Source organism: Jaculus jaculus, chromosome 16 (genome assembly GCF_020740685.1).
Source record: "Jaculus jaculus isolate mJacJac1 chromosome 16, mJacJac1.mat.Y.cur, whole genome shotgun sequence".
Taxonomy (NCBI): Eukaryota; Metazoa; Chordata; class Mammalia; order Rodentia; family Dipodidae; genus Jaculus; species Jaculus jaculus.
The window spans coordinates 20,570,764-20,586,871 of NC_059117.1; positions in this window are offsets into that span (position 1 = coordinate 20,570,764).

The following is a 16,108-nucleotide window of genomic DNA, read 5'->3' on the forward strand; positions in this document are numbered from 1 at the left end:
TCACCAACATCTATTATTGATGTTTATGTTATCAGTAGTGGGATTTTATTTTATCAAATATTTTCATTCAAAGACATATGAATCATCTTTGACAATGTATTTTCACACAAATAAGTAATGCAAATTATTGATATAAATTCATGAACATATTTTAACTGAGCATATTGATTATTTGAAAGGTGTTTATATAGTTCTATTAAGCTTTTCACCTGATATTTGCCTTGTAGCATATTATTGCATTTAGATTAATCACTTCCATTTCAAGTTTAGTTAAAAGCTCCTTAATTTCTCATTTAAGAAGATTTTGAGCCAGGTGTGGTGTTGCATGTCTTTAATCCCAGCACGTGGGAGGCAGAGGTAGGAGGATCTCCATGAGTTTGAGGCCACCCTGAGACTAAGAGTGAATTCCAGGTCAGCCTGGGCCAGAGTGAGACCCTATCTTGAAAAAAAAAAAAGAAAAGAAAAAGAAAATTTTGAAAGATAAAAATTCCTTTGCCTCTGCATTGAGATCCATAATAATAATAATAAATAATAACAAAATAGATATAACATAGTACAAATTTTCATGGAAAGTTGTATGCAGATCTCAGATATTGTATCAGTTAATTTCTTGTTGCTGAAATAGAATAGCTGACCAGAAACTATTTAGGGAAGGAATGAGTTGTTTAAGTTTAAGTTCAGAGGGTGATAGGGTCCACCATGACAAGGAAAGCCAGGATTCCATCATCACTTCAACTGGGAGGAAGTAGCAAAAGATGATCTAGAAGTACTGGGCTGCAACACCTCGATGCCTGGCCCCCAGTGATCCATTTCTTCCAGCAAGGCTCCACCTCCTAAAAGCTCCACAACCTCCCTAAATAATGCCACCTTACTGGGACCAAGGGTTCAAATACATTTGTCTATGGGAAAAGGGAGATCACACTTAAGCCAACACACTTATTATTTTAGTTGTCTTTTTAAAAATATTTTTATTTATTTATTTGACAGAGAAAGAGGGAGAGAGAGAGAGAGAGAGAGACAGAGAGAGGTAGGAAGAGAGAATGGGCACACCAGGGCCTCCAGCCACTGCAGATGAACTCCAGATGAGTGCACCCCCTTGTGTGTCTGGCTAATATGGGTCCTGGGGAATCGAACCTCAGTCCTTTGGCTTTGCAGGCAAACACCTTAACTACTAAGCCATCCCTCCAGCCCTTATTTATCTTTTAATAGCACAAGAAATAAACAAGGCAGCTTAATATTTAAATGAATCGGTTGGTTGTTGAAATAACTACTATGGAATAGATTTCCCATATAAACACTATTTGGCTTTGTCCTTTAAGGTAAAATTCATTAAGAAATAATATCAAGTCTGCAGCAAAAGCTAATATCCAAAGCCACTTAGAGTTAAATAGTTGTGGCTCAGGACAGTTATCCTTCAGAAGAAAAATACAATCTATCTTAGCACTAAGATCAAAAACTCAGAATAAAATCATATCCCTGTTAAGCCCTTGAAGAACTCCACAGTTGAGAATTGAGTGGTACAGCAGTCCAAGCGATTTGCTTTCTCTTCCTGACAAATACTCGCATGGTTATGTCCATATGAGTGAATGAGTTTGGTGCTGAATCTGTTGGGTCAATAGCCCATAACAGACTCAAATAGTTTCTTCAAAGTGCCTGCTGCTGATAATACAATAAGTAACCACAGGCTTTAAACACCTAACATTTTCTTCAGCTTTGTAAACATGCCCAGCAAAAGCTTTTGTGGTTCCATACATATTTCTACTGTCATTCAGTGTGACATCTTAGCATATTCTACCTCAGATGGTAGTGTTTTCTCAAATTCTTGGAAAATATTCCCACTTTTCATTGCTCCAGGCAGACTATTTATAGAAGTCGGCTCTCTAATTGCTTCCAAACTGACCCTGACGCCTTGAATGAACAACCGCTGAGCACTTTCAGAAGTATCTGTAGGCTCCTCACGGGAAAAGGAAAATCAGTCCAAATTAATTGCCTGTCTTTTAATTATTATCGATGTTGCTCACACTGTCTGCTGCTGTGAGAGACTGATGTCACTGAAAGACTAAAAGTCTCGATGACTTTATTTCCTCTGGACACACCTTTGGCCACCACAGTCACTCACCACTTAGTTAATCCACCATTGGTGAACAGCTTTCCTTGCTTGGCTAACAGTAGCCACTCAGCAACTTTCTTTGATTGCAATCTCATTTTCATCTTTTTTAAAATTTCTGGGAAGAAATTCCACCATAAAGAGAAATTCTGTTTAAAATCTTTCTTTTTGTTAAGTAAAGCACCCTTGTCCTAGTTCACTTATCTCCCTTCATATTTCTGCTTTTTTAATTTTTTGTTTATTTTTATTTATTTATTTAAAAGCCACAGAAGCAGAGAGAAAGAGGCAGAGAGGGAAAGAGAGAATGGGTGCACCAGGGCCTCCAGCCACTGCAAACGAACTCCAGATGCATGTGCCACCTTGTGCATCTGGCTTACTTGGGTCCAGGGGAATTTAGCCTTGAGCTGAGGTCCTTAGACTTCACAGGCAAGCGTTTAACCACTAAGCCATCTCTCCAGCCCTGTTTTAAATTTTTCTAACCATTGCTTTCTCATGAGTGATTATGCTGATATATATTCTATTCTCTTCACATAGATTGAATATCACTGTGTAATAAGCAAAATGCTTTGGCATCTAATTTGCTAATGAAATTATCCACACTCCACTGTTCCTTAAAAGTGTGATATTAAGCTAGGCATGGTGATGCACGCCTTTAATCCCAGCACTAGAGAGGCAGAGATAGGAGGATCATCAAGAGTTCAAATCCATCCTGAGACTCCATAGTGAATTCTAAGTCAGCCTGGACTAGGGCAAGAACTTTCTTTGCAAAAAGTGAATTCCAGGTCAGCCTGGACTGAAGTGAAACCCTACCTAGAAAAAAACAACAAAACAAACGAACAAAAGTGTGATATTAAGTGCACATTTTTTCGTTGTTGTTTAATAAGAAATTTATTTAATAAATTTAATAAGAAATAAAGAGGCAGGGAGAGAGGAATGAAAGGAGGGAATAAGAGAGGTAACAAAAGAAGGAAGGAAGGAGATGAGAAACAGGAAGGGAGAAGAGATATGGGGAGGGAGAGAAGAGCAGGATCTTGCCATCTGATATCTGACCTGCTGTTGGATTCAGCTGCATAACACTAGGCAACAGTGTAGAGTGACAAAAATACTCATAGTCTCGACTCCAGCCACTCACTTCCACCATTCTTGTGAGAAAATACAGCAAATACCATAGCTGGCTCCCAGCAAACCTTTCTTCATAGACAGTGAAGCATGAATGTCAAAACAGCTTCCATGTGTCATGAAATATTTTATTTCTCCCTCAACCACTTATAAAGATCCCTCATCCTTTGGTCACAGAATGCAGCTGGGTTGGCAGATGTTCTAGCTGGTTCTAGCTTGATGATTCCTGTCCAGGTCATTATTCATCTGTAACATTCATCCAGCTGCCCTTAAGATGCCCTTGCAGGTGCCATCACTTGCAGTTGCTTCCTTGGCACAAGTATTTAGAAGCCTCTGCCACTTGAATCTTTCAAAGAAATGGTTACGTGATTTTGCTCAACAGCTGAGCTTTTTCTCCATTTCATCTATTTGCCTTTATAATTGCTGAATCTATTTTTATTTTACTTTATTTCTGTTTGCCAGTATTTATTAGATTTAAATTTTTTTTTATTTGAGAGAAAGAGAGAGACAATGGGCATACCAGAGCCTCTAACCACTAAATGAACTCCAGACGCATGTGCCACCTTGTGCATCTGACTTATGTGGGGCCTGAGGAATTGAACCTGGGTCCCTGGGCTTCGCAAGCAAGCAGGCACCTTAACCATTAAACTATTTCTCCAGCCCAAATTTACTGGATTTTTTTAAATGGCACAAAGCACAGAGCTGGGAGCCCTGGTGTGCTACATTATCTAAGAGCGATCCAAGGGAAGTTTCTTTTGGACCTGTTCATACTCATAACAATTCCTGAGGGCTCCTAATCCCACTGATGATCCTTCTAAAGTTCTACAGGCAAACATGACACCACATGGTTATGCACTTGGGAGGCAGAGCAGGAAAATGGTTGTAATTTTGAGGCCAGCCTGGTCTACATAGTAAGTTCCAGACCAGCCAGGGCTTCATGGGGGAAGTTTTGTTCCTCCCCTCACCATTCCCCAAAAGGTCTAAGAAAGATAAGTAGTTGTCAAGGTTTGGGAGTGTGGAGAGAGGCTGACTATGAGGGCATCAATAGCAGACCTAGAGGGGGAGAATTATCTTGATGTTGATGAGCATCTATAAGAAACTGCTAGCCACTAAGTGAGGCAGACACCTTTAGAGGAAATTCCTATCTCAATGCACCTTTCAAATGCCCTTAAACCATTTTTGGAGAAAGCTGGGCATGCTGAGAAATGTTCCTGTCTAGGGCTGGAGAGATGGCTTAGCGGTTAAGCGCTTGCCTGTGAAGCCTAAGGACCCCAGTTCCAGGCTCAGTTCCCCAGGTCCCACGTAAGCCAGATGCACAAGGGGGCGCACGCGTCTGGAGTTCGTTTGCAGAGGCTGGAAGCCCTGGCGCGCCCATTCTCTCTCTCTCCCTCTATCTGTCTTTCTCTCTGTGTCTGTCGCTCTCAAATAAATTAAAAAATAATAATTAAAAAAAAAAGAAATGTTCCTGTCTAGTGCTTTAACCTGTTGAATACAATATACCATGATCATAAGCCCCTCCCTTCACCCTTGTTTTTTATCCCTCCTGAACCCCCTGCACTGAATCCCTTCTTTCCAACCAGCCTGTCTTCTATTGTGTATAGCTGTTTGTTTGTTTGTTTTGAGGTAGAGTCTCATTGTAGCCCAGGCTCATGTGGAATTCACTATATAGTCTCAGGGTGGCCTTGAACCCCCATAACAGACATGCCACCATTATACCAGTTGGTACATCTGGCTTGGCTATGTAGCCATAAAGCTTGCAGGGTCCACTTGTGGTTAAGACCCTGATGACTCTCCGCTGCATAATTCTTTCTAGCATCATGACAGCTAGGCAGCATGGAGAGGGTTTCCAGTTCAGCTCCAGCCCGATTTCTCAGCGACCTGCAGCCCAAGCATGTGGTGTCTTCAGCAATAAGGTCTTACTATCTTGTTCTGGTGCGCAGCCAAGAGCCTTGGCAATAGCTTGTAATGCAAAATAGTTGCTTCAACTTCTGACCTGTGAAGTAAGTTTATGGTTCTAAAACACTTATTTGGGTATCTCCCCGAGTGTTCCATTCCCATTTTAGAAAGTGAGCTGTTAAACTACAGCTCACCTGCTGGCAGTCTGGACTTGATATGATACCAGATCTTCAGTATTCTAGAAACAAAACACTATCATTGGCTGACAAGCAGCCAAATGTTACAGTGGGAGGCTCAGTCACTAGATGGTTCCATCTAACTATAAAGTCTCGCCAGATGTGTTCAAGCCATTCCACTGCCTGTATCACAAGGTCTTCCAACTCATGATTTCTCAGAACTAATAGATCAGGCACAGTCACAGAAAAAATCACCTTAACAGCGAGACCGTGAAAAGTGCTTAGAGGCATGGTTTCTAGGGAGGAACAACTCTATAGTTAGTGGTCAATGTCAGACTGGCCAGATAGTGATTTCTGACCAATGATATAAAAGCGGTGCCCTGACATCTCCTGTGATGAACTTCAGTTGAAAAGGCTAAGATAATAACCCTGACTTGGTACTAGAATTCCGAATAGGGAGGGTTTTAGCTCTAAATACAGATTGCAGATGCGCTTTCTCAGTTGATCCATGCTCATGATGCAAAGTGGAAAGAAAACATCTTAATGCTGTCAACAAAGAAAAATTAAATATGAGAAAGAAATAGTGATCTGTGTAAGGTAAGAGTTGTATGTACATTGCGGCATGAATCAGAGGAAGAGCCAAAGATAATGAAAAGAGGGCTGGAGAGATGGCTTAGCGGTTAAGGCACTTGCCTGTGAAGCCTAATGACCCATGCTCGACTCTCCAGATCCCATGTAAGCCCAATGCACAAGGTGATGCAAGCGCAAGGTTGCACATGTGCACTAGGTGGTGCACACGTCTGGAGTTCTATTGCAATGGCTGAGGCTCTGGAGTGCCAATTCTCTCTCTCATGAAAAAGAAATAATGTAAAGAAACTGTGGTAGTCTGAATGTATGTCCCCACAGACTCAGCTGTTTTATTAAAGTCTGCAACTTGGGTCTCTAGCCACCTGGATGGAGGAAGTGTCACTGGGAAGTGGATCCTGGGATCGTTTGGGGCAGATCTGGTTTCCAACTCAAAGCGGTGCAGAGCAGTCTGAGCTTTGGCCAGGTCCTGTTCGATGCAGGCTTCTTGTTGGCTACTTTTTGGCATTTGCTGCTGCTAGTGGTTTTTCACTCTGTTTGGATGTTGGAAGCAGTTTCTTCTGCCACTGATGAAACTTCCTCCTGAATCTGTAAGCTTGAAATAAACCCCTTCTTCCCATTAACTCTGTCTGGTTTGGACGTACATCCCAGTAATGTGAAATGGAATACAATAGAAGCCAGGCAGCTCAAACTGCACCAGATGTGCAGCTTCCTCTGGGGAGATTCTCGTGTTGCCTTTGATCTCTCCTCTGCTTCTCCACTAACTGGCTTCCTCCTACCTAGAAGAAGACATAGAGGAAGCAAAAATGCATGTTTTTGAAAGTCTCTACTATCAGATGGGAGATTATAGATAAGCAAAGAAAGGTCTGTTTGCCAGAGTGGACTGAACAACTATTATCTGCCTCTAGTTCAACTTACTGTGGGAAAGGAACTATATATAGCTACTTGGAATAGCAAAGACCCCAAATTTACAGGAGATCATAGTTTAATTCAACAGGACCATGAGTGTCTTGTCAGAAAAAAATAGCATTCTTCTTTCTCTCTCTATCTGCCTCTCCCTCTCTCTTTCTCCACCTCTCTCTCATATAAAATAAATAAATATTTTTTTAAAAAAAAGAACATTTCAAGGGTCTATGACTTTGAGCTGAGTCTCCCAGTAATATGTCCACTATCTCTTTTTTTCTGAATTATGACCTTAAACTGATCATGCTCAGAAATGCATTTTGTTACTGAGCATACACAGGTATTTTCCCAGTCCTAAAGTGCTTTCCTATATGAATATGTATAGGTTTCAGTATAGTATCCTCATGTTTTTCTCATGGCAAGCATTGTTTTATAAGTAATCTCCATGATCTCCTTACCTAGCACAAGTAACAAATCTTTTTCAACTCTGATTTTTTTTTGGGGGGGGGTATGTTTGTTTTGTTTTTTTTTACTTGTTTAGATGCAAATCCATTGTGTTTAGTTATAAAACCTATGCACTGTCAAATTCATACAGCTTTATATAAAAAGAGTGAGCTTATATGTAAATTTCAAAAGTGAATTCAATAGGACTTTTTATTCTGTTTAATATAAAAGTTCAGCAAACTAAAAGTCAACAACTTTCTTACGTGCATCACAATATCAAGGTAACTGGGTAAACTGCCACCTTGAAAACTATGCGTACAGAAGACTATAGATAATACCAGCTGGAATCAGCTTACTCAAATCAAAAGCTACTAGAGCCAGTAGCTGGTAGAAACACTGAGATCAAAACTAATGAATCCCTACAGGCTCTATGGACTAATTTGAGAACTGATCACCCTTCAGGGCTTGTCTTAGAGAAGAACACATTTTTGTGAACTTTACGTTTAGGGTCCTCACTAGATTTTCAAAGTAAAAAAATGGAGGAAAAAATATCTTCATGTGCTCTGGAAGGGGACAAGAAAAATAAACATTTTGAAATAAACTCAGAGCTTTTCTATAACTATGATCTGGCCACAAGCAAAACTATTCAGGCCCAATCCAATCCAGGTGGAGGGCAACTAGACATCTCCAATCCTACCTAGGTTTTGTGTCTCACATAGGTGAGGAAATTAAGGCAAAGGAATGTTTCCAAAATTCACAGCCCAGAGACTCAGCCTCCTCCAACATACTACCATACCCATCATACTGAGAGAACTCAAATATAGAAATTACAGCTGAGAATGATTCAAGATGCAAACTCTATTCAGAAAGGAGTTCTAAAGGAAACTCAAAGTCAAGAATGGGAGCAAACATGGCCCAGGGGTTAAAGAAGTTGGAACAAACAAAAAGAAACTGAGGTTTCTGGTGCCAACAATTATAGGAAACCCTAAATACAGCTCGCTTCCTAGACATAAAACCCCATGCTAAAAGCTTCGTTACCTCCATTTCTATTTCCAGAAAAAGTACAACTGACTTTCAACCAAAAATTACAGGGTACACTAAAGGGCTTGAAAAAAATTAGTCTAACAAAGCAAGCCTTAGAATCAGAATCATGTATTGCAACCACAAAAAGGGTCCTAATTCTGCTGCTAACTGATAAAACCAATGAACCAAGAGATGGTGATGGGACAAGAAAAAACTACTCCATTTCCAAGGAGGGAGAGAATGGAGCTTGGTTTTAAAGTCAGATTCCCAATCCAAGGGAATAATGAGGGCAAAAAAGAGGATAATAGACGGGAGCAATATTCATGTCTTTTTTGAAGATGGGAGGGGCCTTGTTTTGGTGGGGAACTATTTCTGATCATGTGATCTGCTAGATCTGGTCTTTAACCTTAAAGGCGGAGACAGAGACTACTTAAGTCTAGGTCAGAATAATCCAATATTATACTTTTGGAAAAATGTTATTTTTGTTCATTTTTATTTATTTATTTCAGAGTGACAGACAGACAGAGAGAGAGAGAGAGAGTGGGTGTACCAGGCACCAGGGCCTCCAGCCACTGCAAACAAACTCCAGATGCATGCGCCCCCTTGTGCATTTGGCTTACATGGGTCCTGGAGAATCAAGCCTCGAACCAGGATCCTTAGGTTTCATAGGCAAGCGCTTAACCACTAAGCCATCTCTCCAACCCAAAAACTTTCTTTGTAATTTTTATTTATTTATTTATTTGACAAAGATGGAGAGAGATAGAATGGATGCGCCAGGGCTTCCAGCCACTGCAAACGAACTCCAGACACGTGCATCCCCTTGTGCAGCTGGCTAACGTGGGTCCTGGGGAATCGAACCTGCGTCCTTTAGCTTTGGATGCAAATGCCTTACTTACTAAGCCATCCCTCCAGCCCAAGGAAAAAAAGCTTCTTAAATGAACAGCTTGCCCATATGCTTAGAAGTATCTGAACCCAAAGATTTAAGGCAGCAAGAGACAGACATGTATGAGACAAACTCATTATGACCATAGAGATAGCAAATTGTTTTTTCCTGTTCCACACATTGAGCATCTGTAGGCCTATGTAGAGGCAGTGTTATCAGCAAAAGTGACCTTTGAGTCCCTAAAAAGTAACCTGCACAATTGTTTCCATCATAACCCACAAAGCAGCAGTGTCATGCATGAGGCCACAGGCAATTTCTAGGTTAACTAAGAGCCAAGGAGACGACAGTGCTTATTTCAGTTTTTTTGAAGAAACACTTCAGCGCTGAATTTTGAATTATCAGATAGTGACATGGAAATAATTATGATTAATATGTGAAGGACTCTAATCTGGAGAAAAAGCAAACAATATGTAAGGACAGATGGGAAATGAGAACAAGGATGGAGTTGCTAAGCAGAACGTACCTCATCCACAGACAAAATGGTGACAAGTGCATGATTGTATCTCTTCAGAAGCCATGAAATCAAGAAGAAAGTAGAGTGAAAATACTCATGATTAAAAGCAGGGGGGAAATGCCAACCTAGAATTTTATATTCAGTCAAGCTATTTACAAGTTTTCTTTGACACACAAAACTAGAGGAACTTATTGCCAGTAACCTGCCTTATAGGAAATTATGAGAAGGATTTTTCTATGGGGCTAAGGAGATGGATCAGTGGATAAAGTGTTTGTTGCACATGTGTTTAAATTAGTCTGTGGACATGTGTACTGTATCAATGACCTTCCAGACAACATATGCCCACTGATATAACAATGGCAGGATTGTGGGGGGTATAACCATCTACTTTATGATTGGATTTGAGTCCTGTTCCATGGCAGAGAATTCATGCACGGTACTATACATCTGGTCAAAACTCCATCACTGAAGAAGTCATTAATTCTTGGTGGAATCTACTACTAATGTTATCTTAAATGAACAGGTTGTCAAACTGCCTTCTAAGTATTTATGCTTAAACCCAAAGGTTACTGTTGCTCTCAGTCTAGATCACAGGAGTTGAGCAGAGATCAGTGCATAAATACATATCTGGCAAAAGTACAGAGAGTAAGTGACTGATATGTGCTCAGTCCTAAACAGGATGTATATATTACCCCCCTCCAAAGCTCAGGGAACATCATGAAAGAGAGGGTAGAGGCAATGTCAGAGCTAGAGGATGGAGAGAAGTACTGTGGAATGCTGTCTTCTGGATCTAACATAGCCATAAGCTCTCAGCAGCTGAGGTTTCTTGCACATGATTGAGTCTGTAAATAATCCAACATGGAAGCCAGACATGGTGGCGCACTCCTTTAATCCCAGCACTCGGGAGGCAGAGGTAGGAGGATCACTGTGAGTTCGAGGCCACCCTGAGGCTACGTAGTGAATTCCAGGTCAGCCTGAGCTACAGTGAGACCCTCCCTCACAAAAACAACAACAGCAAAATAAAAATAGGAATAAAAAAAATAAAATAATCCAACATAGATGATTAAGGGCTCATGAGGCCCCACCTCTCCCTGCGGAGCTATTGGCACTTAATTGCTGCTGGGGAAAGGGAGTCATTTTCTTAAGTGGTGTAGCCATTGATAAGTTACCCATACTTCAGGAAATAATCCCTCCCCACATGCTCACGCAAGCAACCCAAATTACCTCAGAGGGTTACATGAAAAGAAGGCATGAAAGTAGAAAGAGAGTTGGTTGGGTAGAAGGGGTTTAGTGGAAGCAGGAAGAGGAGAAGGGAGCATAACAGGGGCAAATACAACCAAAGCACATTATATGCATGCATGAAATTATCCAAATAAATAAAAATTAACCACAAACCAATGGCACTGGCACCAAGGGATCAACATGGAAAAAAATCAGTGAAGGCAAAGGATGTTTTTCTTAAGAGGTCAATGAAATTCATAAGGTTCTAGTGAGCTTAACCAAGAAAAATAGGTACAAAAAAAAAATAGGTTATTAATATCAGAAATGGAAGGATAATCATTTTGATCCTATTAACATTAAAAGGCTAATAAATAATGTTATGAATAACTCCTTGCCCACAAAGTTCATAACTTACTTGAAATGGACCAGTTCCCTAAAAAAAAAAATACAAGGTACTAAAATTCACACAAGGAGAAACAAATAATCTTGATAGGCCTATACATATTGAATAAATTTAATCAAGGGACTGCAGAGATGGCTCAGCAATTAAGGTACTTGCCTACAAAACCAAAGGACCTAGGTTTGATTCCCCAGTACCCACATAAAGCCACATGCAAAGGATGGCACATGCACCTGGAGTTTGTTTGCAGTGCCTGGAGATGCTGGTACGCCGATTCTCTCTCTATCTGCCTCTTTCTCTCTCTATCTGCCTCTTTCTTTCTCTAATTCTCTCTCAAACTAAATCAATAAAATATTTTTTAAATGTAATCAATAATACTCTTTGGTGGCTAGAGAGATATCTCAGTGGTTAAAGACACCTGCCTGCAAAGCTTGACTGCCCAGGTTCAATTTGCCAGTATCCACATAAAGCCAGATACACAAAGTTCTGCTTGCATCTGGAGTTCATTTGCAGAAGGAAAAAGCCCTGGTGCACCCATTTTCCCCACTACCACCTCTCTGCTTCAACATGAATAAATACTTTTTTTAGAAAGAATACTCTTGCTGGGCATGGTGGCGCATGCCTTTAATCCCAGCACTCAGGAGGCAGAGGTAGGAGGATTGCCATGAGTTTGAGGCCACCCTGAGACTCCATAGTGAATTCCAAGTCAGCCTGGGCTAGAGTGAGACCCTACCTTGGGAAAAAAAAAACAACAACAATAAAAGAATAGTCTTTGGGGCTGGGGCTTTAGCTCAGTGGTAAAGTACGTGACTAGTACTTGAAAAGCCCTGGGTTGTCCTTAACATGAAAAACACAAGAAATGTAGAATAGCCTCTTTCCAGAAAAAAAAAAAGAAATGCATCCACCTAGATTCAACAAATCAAAGAATAAACTTTAAAAAACAGCCAGGCAGGCAGGGGAGTATACCTGTAATCCCAGCTTTTAAGAGGAAGAAGCAGGAACAGCATGAGTTCAAGGTCATCCCCAGCTACATAAAAACTTTGAGGCCAGACTGGGCTACATGAGACTCAGTCTCAACAAAACAAAACAACTAAAGAAAGCAACAGACACAGCTTGTTGGTACACTTCCATGATAGCACAATAAACCTTGGTCACACGGGTTGAATTATCCAAACATATAAGTTAATAAAAGATATGACAATCTTCTATAGCATTTTCCAGAAAACAAAAGGAGATGGAACACTTTAACTCATTCTATGAAGCTAGTACTAACCTGGTAACAACATCAAATAAAAACACATCATGAAATGAAAACTATAGACCATAAACCAATAGCTCTCATAAGTATCAATGCAAAATCCCTCAATAAAATATTTCCAAATCAACAAGTTATATTAAAAAAGAATAATAAGGGACTTACGGGTAAGATAGCAGTGTAGTATCCATGCCAAAGCAGCCTGGGGGAAAATAAGCAGAAAAATAGCAAAATACACTCTTCTACTGAAAGCTGAAGGTATATAAGGAATTATCAACCTCAGCAGAGAAGCAGGAGAGTTCCAGAGCTTCTAGTAACCACAAAAGCAGGCAGAATTGGCTCCTACCGTGGTATCAGCATGGCTACCAGGCCCTGCCTGAGATGTGGGAGAAGCCAGAAGGGATTTACCACTCACACCAGCCTCCTCACAAAGTGAAGAAACCTGGAGAAAAAAGTAGGGACCAGCTGAGTGGCTAATGAGGAAGAGAATTAAGGGAACCACTTATGCAGCTCCAGTACAACTTCAGGCACCCTCCCCAGCCTCTCCTCCCCCCAAGCACCAGCACCAGCAGCCACTGGAGACCTGGGGAAGGGAGATTAGCCACCCAGCACCCAGCACAGGTAACCAGAACAGTGGACCCATTGACCCAACCAGCCTAGCTGAGCCCAAAGCACCATAAAGACAGACCCAAGTGGACACACAGCATAGCTGAGACAAAAGCCATCCCAAAAGGTAACAGACTTTGTACACTGGGTCAGTACTGGCCATAAAGCCTGATATATGGGGCTGCATTGGAAATGCTAATTGCATCTTTCATGGTTATGTGTTATATTTGACTGATCATCAGCTTTGCCGTTCTTTTTTTTTTTTTTTTTTAATTTGAGAGTGATAGAGAGAGAAAAAAGCAGATAGATAGTGAATGGGTGTGCCAGGGCCTCCAGCCACTACAAAAGAACTCCAGATGCATGTTCCATCTTGTGCATCTGGTTTATGTGGGTCCTGGGGAATCAAGCTTCAAATCAGGGTCCTTAGGCTTCGTAGGCAAGCACTTAACCACTAAGCCATCTCTCCAGCCCAGCTTTGCCATTCTTAAATAAGCTGTATTTTGGGATTGTCCTTTGTTGCTTCCTGATTTATATGTCTTGTCTTCTTTCTGTCATTCCTGGAGGCATTGTCTCCCTAGCCCCACGCTAACCTGGAACACTTTACAGACCAAAGCTCCCAGCCTCTAGTTGACAAGATTAAAGGTATGGGACAACACACATTCTTAGAGACTTTGACTTTGTTAGATTATATGTTGGTTTTAATACCCACTCTTACATAAATACTCTGTGGTGGTTTTCTTTAAATGTGTATATTGCACAGTTGAATTTTAGAATTTGCCTGTATTTTGCTCCACCCAGCCTACTAGAATACTTGCTTAGCAGGCAAAACCAACACCTAAGGTCACTTCTGCTGTTACTCTGGAAGTCATATAAGAGCCACACCTGGAATCTTAAGCTTCTTCCCTGAAGTTATATAACATCAGATTTACATGGCTAAGAAGATGGCAGATACTTAGAGAACCCAAGCATCAGAACAGCCCAAGATGTAAAAATATCTACATTGTAACATAAGAACAAAAAAATTCAAGACAATATAATTCCACCAAAGATTATAAATCCATTAGCAATGACCACCAATGAGCGTGATTTAGGTGAAATAAACACCTGACAAAGATTTCAAAAGAATGATATAATTATGTTCAAAGAAATCAAAGAATAAATAAAAAGAATCAAAGATGAAAACAAACTCCTAAAGGAGAACACAGGAAGCCAACTTAATGAAATAAGAGGTCAATACAAAACATGACTAAGGAAATAGAAATTCTGAAAAAAAAAATCAGAAATTCTAGAAATGAAAAACACAGTAATTCAAATAAGAAGCTCTGTGGAAAGTCTCACCAGAAGAATGGATGAAGGAGAGGACAGAATATCTAAACTAGAAGATCAGGTGAAAGATATAATGCAGTCCAACAAAGAGAAAGACAAGCTAATAGGAAGGTATAAATGGGAATTTCAAGACATTTGGGACACAATAAAAAGATCAAACATAAGAATTCAGGGTATGGTAAAAGGAAGAATTTCATCCCAAAGGCATAGTAAGTGTTTTAAACAAAATCATAGAAAAAAATTTCTCCAAATTGCAAAAGAGATGCCAATGTAGATACAGGAAGTCTTTTTTTTTTTTAATTTTTTTTTAATTTTTATTAACATTTTCCATGATTATAAAATATATCCCATGGTAATTCCCTCCCTCCCCACCCCCACACTTTCCCATTTGAAATTCCATTCTCAATCATATTACCTCCCCATTACAAACATTGTAATTACATATATACAATATCAACCTATTAAGTATCCTCCTCCCTTCCTTTCTCCACCCTTTATGTCTCCTTTTCAACTTACTGGCCTCTGCTACTAAGTATTTTCATTCTCACGCAGAAGCCCAGTCATCTGTAGCTAGGATCCCCATATGAGAGAGAACATGTGGCGCTTGGCTTTCTGGGCCTGGGTTACCTGACTTAGTATAATACTTTCCAGGTCCATCCATTTTTCTGCAAATTTCATAACTTCATTTTTCTTTACCGCTGAGTAGAACTCCATTGTATAAATGTACCACATCTTCATTATCCACTCATCTGTTGAGGGACATCTAGGCTGGTTCCATTTCCCAGCTATTATAAATTGAGCAGCAATAAACATGGTTGAGCATGTACTTCTAAGGAAATGAGATGAGTCCTTTGGATATATGCCTAGGAGCGCTATAGCTGGGTCATATGATAAATCAATCTCTAGCTGTTTTAGGAACCTCCACACTGTTTTCCACAATGGCTGGACCAGATTGCATTCCCACCAGCAGTGCAGAAGGGTTCCTTTTTTTCCACATCCCCGCCAACATTTATGATCATTTGTTTTCATGATGGTGGCCAATCTGACAGGAGTGAGATGGAATCTCAATGTAGTTTTAATCTGCATTTCCCTGATGACTAGTGATGTAGAACATTTTTTTAGATGCTTATATGCCATTCGTATTTCTTCCTTTGAGAACTCTCTATTTAGCTCCATAGCCCATTTTTTGATTGGCTTGTTTGATTCCTTATTATTTAATTTTTTGAGTTCTTTGTATATCCTAGATGTTAATCCTCTATCAGATATATAGCTGGCGAAGATTTTTTCCCATTCTGTAGGTTGCCTCTTTGCTTTTTTCACTGTGTCCTTTGCGGTGCAAAATCTTTGTAATTTCATTAGGTCCCAGTGGTTAATCTGTGGTTTTATTGCCTGAGCAATTGGGGTTGTATTCAGAAAGTCTTTGCCAAGACCAATATGTTGAAGGGTTTCCCCTACTTTTTCCTCTAGCAGTTTCAAAGTTTCCGGTCTGATGTTAAGGTCTTTAATCCATTTGGACTTAATTCTTGTGCATGGCGAGAGAGAAGAATCTATTTTCATCCTTCTGCAGATATTTATCCAGTTTCCAAAACACCATTTGCTGAAGAGGCTGTCTCTTCTCCAATGAGAATTTTTGGCATTTTTATCGAATAT